Raw genomic sequence first — 14,376 nt, forward strand, 5'->3', positions numbered from 1 at the left:
AATCGATCATTTTGACCCACACAATGTATTTTTGTCTTTTACTAAAAATGTTCCCGTGCTACTTAAGACTGGTTTTGTGATCCAGGGTCACAATTCGGGTTGTACACCGACTGGTGTAGATGTCCTGGAGGGAGGGAAGCTCACCTCCCACAATGTGGCGGGCAGTTCGCACAACCCTTTGCAGAGCTTTGCGGTTGCCAGCAGTGCTGTTTCCAAACCAGGCGGTGATGCAGCCGGTCAGGATGCTCTCCACAGTGCAGGTGTAGAATGTTCTGAGGATGCTGGGTCTCATTCCAAACTTCCTCAGCTGTCTCAGGAAGAAGAGGCATTGATGTGTCTTCTTCAGCACTGCATCTGTGTGAGCGGACCATGTGAGATCATCAGTGATGTGAACGCAGAGGAACTTAAAGCTGTTTACCCGCTCCACAGGTGTCTTATCGCTGGTGATGGGTGTGTGTTCTCTGCTCTGTCTCCTGAAATCCACCACCAGCTCCTTGGTCTTGTCAGTGTTGAGTGAAAGGTGGTTCTCCTTACACCATTTTGTCAGGATACTCACCTCCTCTCTGTAGGCCGTTTTATCATTGTCAGTGATCAGGCCTATCACCGTTGTGTCGTCAGTGAATTTGACGATGACATTGGAGCTGTGTGTGGCTGCACAGTCATGTGTGTACAGGGAGTACAGGAGTGGGCAGAGGACGCAACCTGAGGAGCACTAGTGTTGAGGGTCAGCGGGGATGAAGTTTTATTCTGACCACCTGACTTCTGCCTGTCAGGAAGTCCAGGATCCAGGTTGCATAGAGATCTGTTTAGTCCCAGAGTCTAGAGCTTCGCAACCAGTGTGGCAGGCACTATGGTATTAAATGCGGAGCTGTAGTCCACAAACAGCATTCTCACATAGGTATTTTTGTTTCCCAGGTGGGAGAGAGCAGTGTGCAGGGTGAAGGCAATAGCATCGTCTGTGGAACAGTTGCTGCGATATACAAATTGTAGCGGATCCAGTGAGGCAGGCAGGACAGAGCCGATGTAATCTCTAATGAGTTTCTCAAGAAACTTGCTGAATATGGGTGTCAGAGCAACGGGCCTCCAGTCATTCAAGCATGTGATTTTATTTTTATTTGGTATGGGCACAATGGTGTTTTTTTTGAAGCATGAGGGAATCACAGACACAGAAAGGGAGAGGTTAAAAATGTCTGTGAAAACCCCGGCTAGTTGGAATGCGCATGCTCGGAGCACACGGCCTGGAATGCCATCAGGACCCACATCCTTGCGGATATTCACCCGTTGAAAGGATCGGGTTACATCCACGACAAAATTGAAGAGTGCACTCACCTCTTCCGCAATATCCGCAGGAGCACTCTCTGTGTGGGCAGTGTTGTGAGCCTCGAAACGAGCATAAAAATGATTGTTCGGTAGAGAGGCGGCAATGTTCACACTAGCTGGTTTATTCCCTTTAAGATCGGTGATGTTATTGATGCCCTGCCACATGCTCCTTGCGTTGTTGGTGTTGAATTGTTCTTCAACTTTGTTTTTATATTGTCGTTTGGCTGCTTTGATGGAATTCCTGAGATCGTAACTGGCTTGTTTTCGATCATCAATGTTTCCGGATTTAAAGGCAGATATCCACGCTAACAATGCATATTTCATTCATATTCCAAAATGCAATGCAAACCCTTCTGCATGTGCAACAATAAAACTTGTTGTAATAAAGCTCAATAAAACGGGCACGCTCCAGCACCACCGCCTCGGGCAGCTGCTCGCGGACGTCCCTCGTCCGCGCTGCCCGAACTCTTCGGCACCGCGATCCCCCTCAGCGGCGAGGACTCTTTGACAGCATGTCCCTCCTTCCTTCCGGGTTTCGGCACCAATGTAATAAAGCTCAATAAAATGGGAAGGAAGGAGGCGGGAACCGGCGAACATTTAAACATTTTAATCAAAAATAAATAAACAATAAACAGCAGTTAAACAGGCAGACAGCCCCTCACGGACAACTGCCGGCCACACGAACGTAAACAAAACTTAACTAATGTCCGGGCCCGGTCCTCTCTTGCCGTCTACTCCTGTCGCTCGGCCTTTTATGCTTCCGATCTCCTCCGTGGGAGATACGAGGCACCCAGCTGACACTCATTATCAATCACATCACCGGCCTCGCTTCCTCCTCCCACGGCTCTCGTCATGCCTCCTTCGTCACACTTGTTTTCAAGAAGTCTTGAAAAAACAGCGAGTAGATGATAGGGGTGTGACGAGATCTTGTGGAACAAGATCTTGCGAGATCCGATTGAATTCTTTTCTCGTCTCGTCTCATTCTTGTGAACTCAGGGATAAGTGTCTCGTCACACACCTAGTAGATGATATTCGACATATTGAACAGCCCTCATGCTAGCACTAAAATAAAATAAACCAGTTTCTTTGCAAACACTTTCTTATAATATTGAATACACATATTGCATAGGATGTAAACAACACATTTTAATGACAAATAATTACAAATAACTGAATGGAGCTAGAATTGCGGACTCACTGCTGACTGGGGATGCAGGCAATACAGAGGGATAACCAGCCAATAGGACAACCCGTTTACCCTGTCCAGTCATCTTAACTTTATTATTGGCAAGCAGAGGCGCGTACCATATCATCCTGTTACCTATAACATACATTGACAATGATGAAAACTTTGCCTTTGCCGTAAATACTCAAATGAAACTGAGGGCGCACAAACCAGATCTGAGGGTGCAATGCCCCCTTTTCCCCCCCTTGCGCAGATGGCTTGGACCCATCGCTTTGTAGCTATATTTTTATTTTTATTTGTTCTTGGCACAACTGATTTTTTTAATATCTAAATTGGTATGTTGAAGAGGAGGTGAAAATGATACAATGAACTCTGTATGGCTATTTATAAAACCAGAGCTTATCTACCTATAAAGGTTGCTTTGATATGGAGTTTAGATGTGAAAGTTTCCTCAGTGACACATGGCCTTTGGAGACCATGGAGAAGAAAGATCACTGCTGTTATCAACTCATCAACAACTCACACACACCTGATCTAGGGAACAACCATCTTGCTTTGGGTGGAATGGGTCACGTGACTGTGTGACATGACTAAAATTAGTTTTTTTTTCCAAATGCCTACGTTTTATAGTCCACACTACAATGTGCATTTTTCCACTTTGAGGAGCGTTTCTAAAAAGTTTTGTTTTAGTTGGTAAAAATAACATTTCAATATGAACCGAAGGCCAAAACGGAGAGCAAAAGCATTTTCAAACAAACACAGATTGGAGTGTACAAGGCCTTATATTTTCTGTGCTATACCATGAACATTGTGGGTACAAGGTGAAAAAGAATGTTCCTGAAAGTTCAGTAAATTACAATGATGAACTGAATGAGGTCAGAAAGGTAAGACTCAGGGGAAGTTTAAAATGTATGGTGGGTTTGGATATGATTTAGGATGGGGTTCTTTGAAATAAAATGTTTGTAGAAAAGTTCACCAAATGTGATGCAATGGAGAGAGAGCGAGAGAGCGAGAGAGAGAGAGAGAGAGAGAGAGAGAGAGAGAGAGAGAGAGAGAGAGAGAGTGAGAGAGAGGCACTGTACTAATGACTTCACAGCCCATTAGCCACTTAGTCTGATATGCTATACCTCATTACTCTCCCAGCGCAACCGTGCATTATCACACAAATCCATTCCATCTGCTCACTCAGACCTGTCCTCCACAACTCTGCTCATTCTCATACTGTGTGTGCGTATGTGTGCTTGTTGTCTCCTGCTCAATATCTCTCTGGCATAAAAAACTATGTCTGATTAGATAACAGTTAGCAGTACTGGGAATATCATGCTTAGCTCAGTTTATTGCTAAATCAAAATGAAATGAACAACTCAATCCAATTAAAGAGCAAATGCAGAGTTCAACGTGGTGGACTTGAAGAGGAATAACAGCATTTCATGGGTACCATTTAATTTCTCCACTTAAACAAGAAATGAATCAATCAGTGCAGGGAAAATGGGGAACAGGACAAAAAACCCTTTCAAGTGGGACTAAAAAGGGCTAGTGTTAATGAGAGCAAGCTCTGCATCACTGAATCTCTGGCTAAGAGCTATGGAAGCATATTGGTTGCTATTTTCAATTTGAAATGCAATCCGCAAAATGGCAATGCAGTATGTAAAATGACAATGCAATAAATATACATTTGAAATAACATATGTGCAACATTAAGTGCAAAATGAAAATAAAAATATATCAATTACATTTGTCAGTTCCTACACTAGTTTTAATATGTTATTTAAATGGATATTTTTAACGCTCTTTAAGTCGCAAAATTAAAATGAAAATGCAATCCCCGGATTGATTATATATGTTTAAGATAGTCAGGCAAAACTGTAGCAAAATGAAAATTCTAATGTTATTTTCCCTAAATGCATTAACATTAACAGGTTGAACATTTGGGATTGCATTTTCATTTACACACAGTTGGGTGTTGCAAAATTCAATGTGGACATGAAAATGCATTTTGAGCTGGACACGCCCCCTTCCCGGTACAGCGTCATTGTGTGAAGGCGGAGCAAGCATCGCTCATTACGCTCGTTACGATGTCCCAGTGGCTCTTCCATAAAGAGCCACTGGAACATTTGTACTTTAAACACTGGCCAGCAGCCACCATCTATTGTCACAATCCTCCACACACGTCATTTATGCAAACAAAGGCCATTAAGCACAGAAACAGCCTCAATGAGCCAATAATTCCTAATGTCAATTATCATTTCATTTAAATGCAGGTAATTATAAAGTTAATTGAATTTTATAATGTGTGCTGATTTTTTTTAACAATTATTGCAAGGGTATCGTCTTGGTTACGGATGTAACCTCGGTTCCCTTTCTGTCGGTCTCTCGATGTTGTGTCGAACCGACAGAATGGGGTTTGTCTTGAGAACCTATCATCTTCTGAGTATTTAGAAAAGGCCAATGAAAATTGGCGAATGAAATTTGCATGCCGGGCTCCTCCCCGGATGTCCGGGTATAAGAGGGAAGCCGGCGTGCTCATTCATTCACCAAGTTGGGAAGCCCCTGTCACCGGCCGTCATGGGTGGAGGCCTAGTTCTCTAAATGGCGAGAAGCCGCCCGGCACCGTACGGGCCACTGGGTAAGCATTATTCCCCCCTGGGGGAAAAACGCTGCAGAGGCCACTACCTACCGTAGGGAGGAATTAGTGGAGACACCACATGGTCTCACCATCAGGGGAGAACTCATGGGAAGAATGTGCGGACTGCAGGAGTTAACCGCAAGGTGGGAGTCCACCTGGGGAGGTCATGGGTTGCCAAGGTGGGAACCATTCATGAGGATACATCAGACGGAACAGCCCACGGAGGGGGGGTTACCACGTCTGGAGCACTAGGTCCGGTTAGAGCTATGTGGGAGATAACTCAACTGTTCCCCGGCCTAAGGGGGCAGGGCTGCTCTGCCCAGCCTGTCCCCTGGAAGGGTGCTTAGTGATGGATGGAATGCCTGTTCTTTACCCAGTGGGGGAAAGAGGGGAGGCGTAATAGCCGCTGATCCCCCTAAGGAAGGCTTTCGCAGGCGTACGCCCTACCAGCTGCCGGTCCCACACCTTGCCAGGATGCGGGCTGACAACGGTTCCGCGCGTAGGTATTAGAACCTCACGGAGTTGTTGGGCATAGCCCAACCTGCAGCTCTGCAGATGTCTGCCAGAGAGGCGCCCTGAGTCAGTGCCCATGAGGGATGTGCCTCACTCCCAACGGGCAGGGGCAAAATGAGATCGGTATGCCCTAATGAGGGCATCCACGATCCAGTGCGCCAGCCTCTGTTTGGAGACAGCCCTCCCTTCTGCTGACCTCCGAAACAGACAAAGAGCTGCTCATAGCTTCTGGGTTCTGCGTGCGGTTCAAGTAGAGGCGCAGTGCACGTACTGGACACAACACGGATAGGTTGGGTCTTCCTCCCCGGTGGGGAGCGCCTGCAGAGTGGTGGGAACTTTGGGCACGTAGCTGGGGCGGGGTCTCAAGACAACGTGAGAATCCCGGCCCGAGTTCTAGGCAATCTGTGGACACGGAGGGTGCTTGCAGATGGCGGGTGGCGGGCCTCTTGAGGCCCGCCACCTAGGTCACAAGAGGGTACGGAGCGCGGATAAGGTGGTCACCCTCTCGCGCCCCTTAGGAACCTAATGACCAGGTCGTGCTGTCCCAGAGGCTACCCAGCACTTGGGTCATGATGAGCGGCCGTAGCGGCTACATGCATTCCCAGTGTGGAGGGGGAGAAGTTACTCCCCAGTCTCTCTTGAGGAAGGGACAGCTCGTACCAGACCGAGCAACTCCGCGGGTCTTCTCGATGAGAAGCGCCACCTATGGGCGTATAGCCGCCCAGGGGGTGAAGCCCTAGCCTGAGTGACGTCCCAACCAGACCGGGGGTGGGTCACTCAGGATCTTCTCGTCCCGTCCAGACATGGAGACCAGGTTTTGCCTGGGATACCGTAACGTGCCCCTTCCCCTGGGGAAGCAGTTCACCAGGGGGAGCGGCCAGGGGGGAGTTGTTGTCAGAGCCTCAGCTCCGAGAACCAAGTCCTGGTTAGGCCAAAGGGGCGTAACTAGTACGACTTGATTCTCCTCTTCCCTGGCCTTGCACAGGACCTGTGCAATGAGGCTCACTGGGAGGAAGCGTACTTCCGCTTGTCCCGCGGCCAGCTGTGCACAAGGGCATCCTTGCCAAGGGTTGCCTCGGACAGGGAGTACCAAAGCGGACAATGGGCAGAGTCCGGGGAGGCAACAGGACCGCCTGGCCGAACTGCCCAAATGAGCCGTCTGCGCAGGGATGGAGTCACCACTCTCCGCGAGGCGTCCACTGACGAGAGAGTGCATTGGCTGTCTGGTTCAGGACGCCTGGGATGTGTGTGGCTCGCAGGGAACAGATCACCTGCTGACTCCCGAGGAGGAGGCGCCAGGCGAGTCATATTAGCTGCCGTGAGCGAAAGATATATGCCACAGCAGCTGTGCTGTCCAACCGGACCAGCACGTGCTTGCCCTGCACGAGAGGTAGTAGCCTCCTCAATGCAAGTAGCACAACCAACAATTCTAGGCAGTTGAAATGCCAACGCAGGCGGGGGCCCGTCCACCGCCCCGACACTGCTTGCCCGTTGCACACGGCACCCCAACCTTGCAGGGAGGCATCCCAAAGGGGACCCCTGTCCGTAAGAAGGTCATGGAGACCAGGGGGTTAGGGTGTGTCATCAGAAAAGCGTGTGACCATATGGCTGCTGCCAGTGTGCCACGCTCTCCAAGGAACTTGACTCTGTAGCCAGTGTTGGAGCAGTCGTATGTGCATCGACCCGAGGGGGACCACCCCCGCCGAGGATGCCATGTATCCCAGGAGCCTCTGAAATGTTTCAGGGGGACCACTGACTGTCTGAGAGCCTCAGGCAGTTCAACACTGATCGGGCGTGCTCTGTTGTCGCACTGCCTCTGGGAGGCCGTGTGAGCGCGGGCTTCCTCGTCGCGGGTCTCGCGCCCCCCGCGGGGGGTGAGCGGGGCTGCTCATGAGGACAGAGTCGAGTTCCATACCGAGAAAGAGGACGCTCTGCACCGGGGAGAGCTTGCTCTTCTCAGTTGACCTGTAGCCCCACCGACGGGCAGGGGGTGAGTGGGGCCGCTGCGACTCGACAGTAACACCAACCAGCCCCCCCTTGCGAGACGGGTGTGTCGAGAAAGCGGACCTTCTCGGCGTTACTCATCTGCGCAAGGATCGGCCAGAGGAGTTTCTCATGGACCACAAGTGTGGACATCGTCCGACCCAGGGCCCGCGTGGTCACCTTGGTCACCCGTAGAGCGAGGCCAGTGGCGGCGCGGAGTTCCTGCATAAGTGCTGGGTCAGTCTTACCCTCGTGGAGCTCTCTCAACGCCTTGGCCTGGCAGGAGCCATAGCGTGGAGAGAGGAGGCAGCTTGGTCCGCCGCAATGTAAGCTCTCGACACCAGAGATGCCGAGACCCCACATGCTTTGGACGGGAGTCTAGGTCGAGCCCCCCCCAGGTGGCCACCGCCTACGGGCATGAGCACCGTGGCGGCATACTCCACCTGGGGGACAACGACGTATCCTCCAGCTGTCTCAACCTCGAGGGAAGAGAGGGTAGGGGTCCCAGAGCTTTTCTTGAAAGGTGGGAAGGTCCCTGCCTTCGGCCCTCACAGGCGGTGGCCTTGTTTCTCTAACAGCGAGAAGCCGCCCGGTACCGTAAGGCCACTGGGTAAGCGCTACTTCCTCTAATGGGGGATGTGCTACAGAGACCACTTCCTACCTTAGGGAGGAGTTTAGTGGAGATACCAACATGGTCTCGCCGTTAGGAGAGAACTCATTGGAGGAATGTGCGGACTGAAGGAGTTAACCACAAGGTGGAGGTCCACCTAGGGAAGGTCATGGGTTACCAAGGTGGGAACCAATCATGAGGATACATCAGACGGAACCGCCCTGCTGGGGGGTTACAACGTCCAGTAGGACTAGGTCCGGTTAGAGCTATGTTGTGGATAACTCAGCTGGTACCCGGCCTAAGGGGCAGGGCTGCTCTCCCCAGCCCGCCCGCAGGAGGTGCTTGCTTAGTGATGGATGGAGTGCCTGTTCTTCACCCAGTGGGGAAAGAAGGGAGGCTAAATTAGTACGCTGACCCACCTGGAAGAAAGGGGGGAATGTACTGTCATAGGCGTACACCCTACCAGCCGCCGGTCTTACCTGATGCCCTGCAACTCTAGGCAATTGATATGTCCGTGCAGGCGGGGGCCCGTCCATCGCCCTGACACTGCTTGCCCCTTGCACACGGCACCCCAACCCTGCAGGGAGGAGCCTGTTGTCACTACGACGTGTCTCATGACCTGCCCGAGAGGGACTACCGTCCGTAGAATGGTCATTGAAGACGAAGGGGTTAGGGTGTGTCGGCAGAGAGGCATAATCACCATACGCCTGCTGCCGGTGTGCCACGCACTCCAGGGAACTCAACTCTATAGCCAGTGTTGGAGCGGTCTCATGTGCATCAACTTGAGGGGTATCACCCCCACCGAGGATGCCATCCCAGGAGCCTCTGAAATTGTTTCAGGGGGACCGCTGACTGCTTGAAATATTCCAGGCAGTTCAACACTGACTGAGTGACTCTGTAGTCAGTTGTGCTGTAATGGAGACAGAGTTGAATTCCATTCCAAGAAAGTGGATGCTCTGCACAGGGGAGAGCTTGCGCTTTTCTTGGTTGACCTTTAGTCCCAATCGATCTAGGTGCCAGAGCACTAGGTCCCTGTGTGTACATAACAGATCTTGTGAGTGTGTCAAGATGAGCCAGTCGTCGAGATAGTTTAGTACCCGCACACCTCTCTCCCTGAGGGGAGTGAGAGCGGCTTCCACGATCTTCGTGAAGACTCGTGGGGACAGGGACAGACCGAAAGGGAGGACTCTGTACTGATATGCCCGACCCTCGAAAGCGAACCGTAGGAACGGGCGATGAAGAGGGAGAATCGAGACATGAATGTAAGCGTCCTTCAGGTCGATTGCCATGAACCAATCTTGACATCTGATAGATGTCAGGATGAGCTTCTGCGTGAGCATCCTGAATGGCAGCTTGTGTAGGTGCCTGTTCAGGGTACGCAGATCTAGCAACCCCCCCTTTTTTTGGGACGATGAAGTGCGGGCTGTAAAACCCGTTGAACATCTCGGCTAGAGGGACAAGCAAATGTCAGCAGGTATGGACAGTTCCCTGCGAGCCTGCCAGACCCGGTTATTGTTCGGGCTTCGCTAGGGGGATCATGGGGTACGGGAGTTTGCCTGTACCTTCCTGGATACGGCGGCAGAGACGGGGTTCGGTGAGAAGAATCTTACCATAATTTTTAACAGCTGTCTCACCGAACCCCTCAAGCCCAGCGAGATGAGGATGCTGAGTCCCCTGTACTTTGGTGACATGCTCAGGTACGTGGTCAACCGGGATGAACCATGGCCCACTACGCCATCCTGGGTATCCTCTCCGCTGGCTACTGTCCCAGAAGACCTCGTCCTGGCCACCGTGACCTTGGGGGACTCAGCTCCTCCATCCTCAAGCTCTGTCATTCCGCCCACCTCCAGCTCCGCCGATCCATCTCCAACGTCCACGACCCTCCGTGGCAAGCGAGGAAGGAGGGCGTCCGGGGAAGTGTCTACAGACTCCTCCGGTGTGGAGCTAGCCACGCCCTCCACTGCTGCCTCGCAGCCGACCACAGGCCCTGTGGTTCGGTTGAAGAAGAAGAGGCAGCGGAGGGGGGCGCGGACTCCAACCCAGAAGTGCAGCCGGCGTTCAGTCCGGTGCAGCCGGCATCCAGGTCGGTGCAGCCGGCGTCCAGTCCGGTGTCCAGTCTTGTGTCCAGCCCGATGTCCAGTCCTGTGTCCAGTCCTTTGTCCAGTCATGCGTCCAGTCCGGTGATCCAGCCGGCATCCAGTCCGGTGATCCAGCCGGCGTCCAGTCCGGTGATCCAGCCGGCGTCAAGCCCTGTCCAGTCGGCCTTCCAGCCGGCGTCAAGCCCTGTCCAGCCGGCCTTCCAGCCGGCGTCAAGCCCTGTCCAGCCGGCCTTCCAGTCGGCGTCAAGCCCTGTCCAGCCGACCTTCCAGCCGGCGTCAAGCCCTGTCCAGCCGGCCTTCCAGCTGGTCCCCAGTCTGGCAGCCAGGTCGGCCCCTGGGAAACTCCCAGGGCCAAAGACTGTCCCCCCCAGGACTCCCCTAAGTCCCCCAGGACTCCACGCCCTCAAGCGCAGCCGGGGACTGGGACTATTCCCCCCNCGTTCAAGTCGGCGGGTCCCCCCAGGGCTTCCCCCAGCGAGCCCTCCGGGTCTTTGCGCTTTCAGGTGCCGCCCTGGACTAAGACTGTTCCCCCCTCTCCCTACCCTCATGAGCCATTGTTTAGCCCCTCCCCCCCTCCCATGTTTGTTATTTTTATTATCCCACCCCAATCCTGTTGTCTTGTTGTCCTGTCTGCCCCTTCTCTTGTTCACCATGTTTGTCTGGTTTTTGTCTTTGGTCCAGTCTGTCAGGTCTTGTTAGTCACCCGTTGGTGAACACCTCGAGGTGTTCATTAAGGGGGGGCTCGGTCACGGTCCCACCGTCTTGTTTATGAAATTCTAGTCGTGTGGCGGGATCGGGGCAGAGTCCTTATGTTTTATGTGAGAAAACCATGAGTTGTTTGTTTTTACTTCTCATGTGTTTTCTCGTGTCTCGTCATTGGCCCCGCCCCTCTCGTTTCCTTGTTATCTTTCCCTGAGTGTTTTATTACCCACACCTGCCCTGTGTCATTATCCCTCGTTTGTCTCTCCCTATATATACCCTCATGTTTCTTTGTCTTGTTGCTCGTGGATTGTTCTGTGCATGTGTATGTGCTTGTTCCTGTCCGTACCAGTGTTCAGTATATCCTCCAAGTCTAAGTCGAGTTTTGTAAGTCTGTTATTTTGGGTTTGCCTAGTATTGTTCAGTTTACCCAGTCTTAGTTATTCTATGTCCTGTCTACTGCATGTGATCTTGTTTTTCTTGGTTTTTCCCCATCGTGGGTGTTTTGTATTATACTTTTGTGTTTTTTTAGAATAAAGTCTTTTTGTGTTAACCCCTTCACTGCTGCCTGCAATTGGGTTCTCTTCCTCACACCCCTGACATTTTCTAAAGAAGTCAGAAGCGATAGGTTCTCAAGGACGAACCCCATCTGTCAGCTCGACACAACGTCGAGAGACCGACAGAAAGGGAACTGTTTTTCCCTGTTCAAAATATTTGTTTGGCTCTTCTGTTTTACTCCTACTCATGATGGTCCTTTAGATCATTAGAAATGTGCTTTCAATCCCAATGTATGATTTGGAATTGTATGCAGCAATGATGCTTATAAAGTGTGGAAATAACTTTTTTATAAAGCTGAAATAGGCTATGATTATAAGTACGTTAAGACACTTTGTAAAATGTAAATGGGTATTTGACAAATATTCTGTGCACGTAGAAATAGTATTTTTCTACATATTATTTTTTCTATGTCACACCATAGGAAACATTTGCATATTTATTTGTCAACTACCCACATAAAAAAAGAATGCAATGAAATGCAATTTCATAAACCTATTTTTTAACGTTTAAATAGAGAAAAATTACAATTTAAGGAAAAATTAGATAATTTAGAATTTGTTGGTAGCAACAGGTGGTAAAAAAGGACAAGGCCACTGTTTACCATCGAAATCTTGGAATTGAGGACAGCTGTTGCTGAAATGTTGGGAGATGATGGTTGTCCCCATTCATGTCAGATACAGGATTCTAACTGCTTAACAGTCATGTGTCATCTTTGTCATATTTGTTGTATATGATATATGTAGCCTATATTTAAGCCTATACTGTTTAAACATGACAATATTTCAGTTCATACTCAAGGGGCGAAAGATCGAACGATATTATAAATGTATCAGAACAATTAGGTGAAGGCTTTTGCTTTGTCTGACTCCTGTAAAACAAATAAATAGGCCTATATACGTTATAAATAAATAAATACAGCCTAAACTTACAATTGAATGTAAGGACGGGACGGGATATTTGCACACAGAGTAAATACACTAATTCTGTCATGGTTCTGCCTCTCGTCATGACTTTCTTGGTCTTGTTGCAGAACCTTGTTATGTGTGGAGAGAAGCATATTCTTGTCTGTCATGACATAATATGCGTTCTCTCAGGTGTTTCGTCTCGTAGCCCCACCCTCTCGTTCCCTCGTTAGCTCCCCATTAGTGTTTGATCCCTGTCACCTGCCAGTCACCCTCCCTGTGTAATCGTCCCTCGTTAGTGTTCCCTTATTTAAAGCGTCAGTTTTTTCTGTCCCGGGTCGGTTCATTGTTGCTCGTACGTTGTTTTAAGGTCAGTATTCATTCTACCGTGTTCGTGTTTAGTTGTTCCTGCCCTGCCCTGCCCTGCCCTGCCCTGCGCTGCCCTGCCCTGCCCTGCCCTGCCCTGCCCTGCCCTGCCCTGCCTTGCCTTGCCTTGCCTTGCCTTGTCCCTCATTTTGAGTTTTGTTTATTTTTGCTTAAGTTCCTGTTTTTCCCCCTAGTGGGAAGTTTTTGTTTTCCCTTTTGAGAAGTTTTTTTGTTCTAGTGTTTGTTCCCCCATCGTTGGTTTTTTGTTTTACCATTTAATAAATATTTTGTCTTAACCCGTTACTGCTGCCTGCATCTGGGTTCTTGACAAATTCAAACAATCCTAATGCGAAAAATTATGATATAAGTGCTACAGTAATGTTCAATGGCACATAATAAGCATGTAAAACATTAATAACTGAAATATTTTATTGATGTTTGATCAATACATAAAATCAATTGTAGATCTCGCGTTTTTGTTCTCTATTGCATGCTGTAAATACGCTACTGATCTGTCCAAGCATATTACCGGCTTCAGTATATGTGACACGACACTAATTAAACACTCCTGCCCCCTATTAGTCATGGGTTCGATCCCAGGGGATTGCACATAGTTAGAAACAAATGTATAGTACAATGTAATGTAAGTCGCGTTGGATACAAGCGTCTGCCAAATGCATGAATGTAAATGTAAATGTATTGGTAATGTGTTTTATGTAAACCAACTTATAGTTTAACAAACCAATGTATCCAAACCAATATATAACTGAATAAAGCAATATACCTAAACCAATATATACTTGAACAAAACATTGAATCTAAACCAATGTACAGTATAACTGAACAAGCCAATGTATACAAACCAATATATAACTGAACAAGCCAATGTATCTCAACCAATGTATAACTGAACAAACCATTGTCTCTAAACCAATATATAACTGAACAAACCAATGTATCTAAACCAATACATACTTGAACAAACCAATGTATCCAAACCAATATATAGTTGAACTAACCAATTCATCTAAACCAGTGGTCACCAACCCTGCTCCTGGAGATCGACTGTCCTGAAGATTTCAGCTCTAACTCCAATCAAACACAACTGAAATATCTAATCAAGGTGTTCAGGTTTGCTTGATAATGACAGACAGGCAGAGGTGGACAAAGTACAGATACTACTGGTCAAATATTACTCCACTACAAGTAAAAGTTGTAAAGACAGATTCTTACTTGAGTAAAAGTACAGAAGTACGTGCTTTTAAAAGTACTCAAGTATTAAAAGTAAATTTCCTTTATGTCAGTTGTGCATTGTTTTATTGTCGTATACCTTGTGCCTCTGAAGCACCCTACTGAATACACCGAGTAGCTCACAGTATCAGTTGTATTAAAGGAGTAGTTCACTTCAAAATTCGCCCCCATTGACTTTCCATAGTAGTTTTTATTCCTACTATGGAAAGTCAATGGGGGCAAATTTTGCAGTGAGCAACTCCTTTAAGAGCTTTATATGTTTA

Source organism: Triplophysa rosa, linkage group LG12, assembly GCF_024868665.1.
Source record: "Triplophysa rosa linkage group LG12, Trosa_1v2, whole genome shotgun sequence".
Taxonomy (NCBI): Eukaryota; Metazoa; Chordata; class Actinopteri; order Cypriniformes; family Nemacheilidae; genus Triplophysa; species Triplophysa rosa.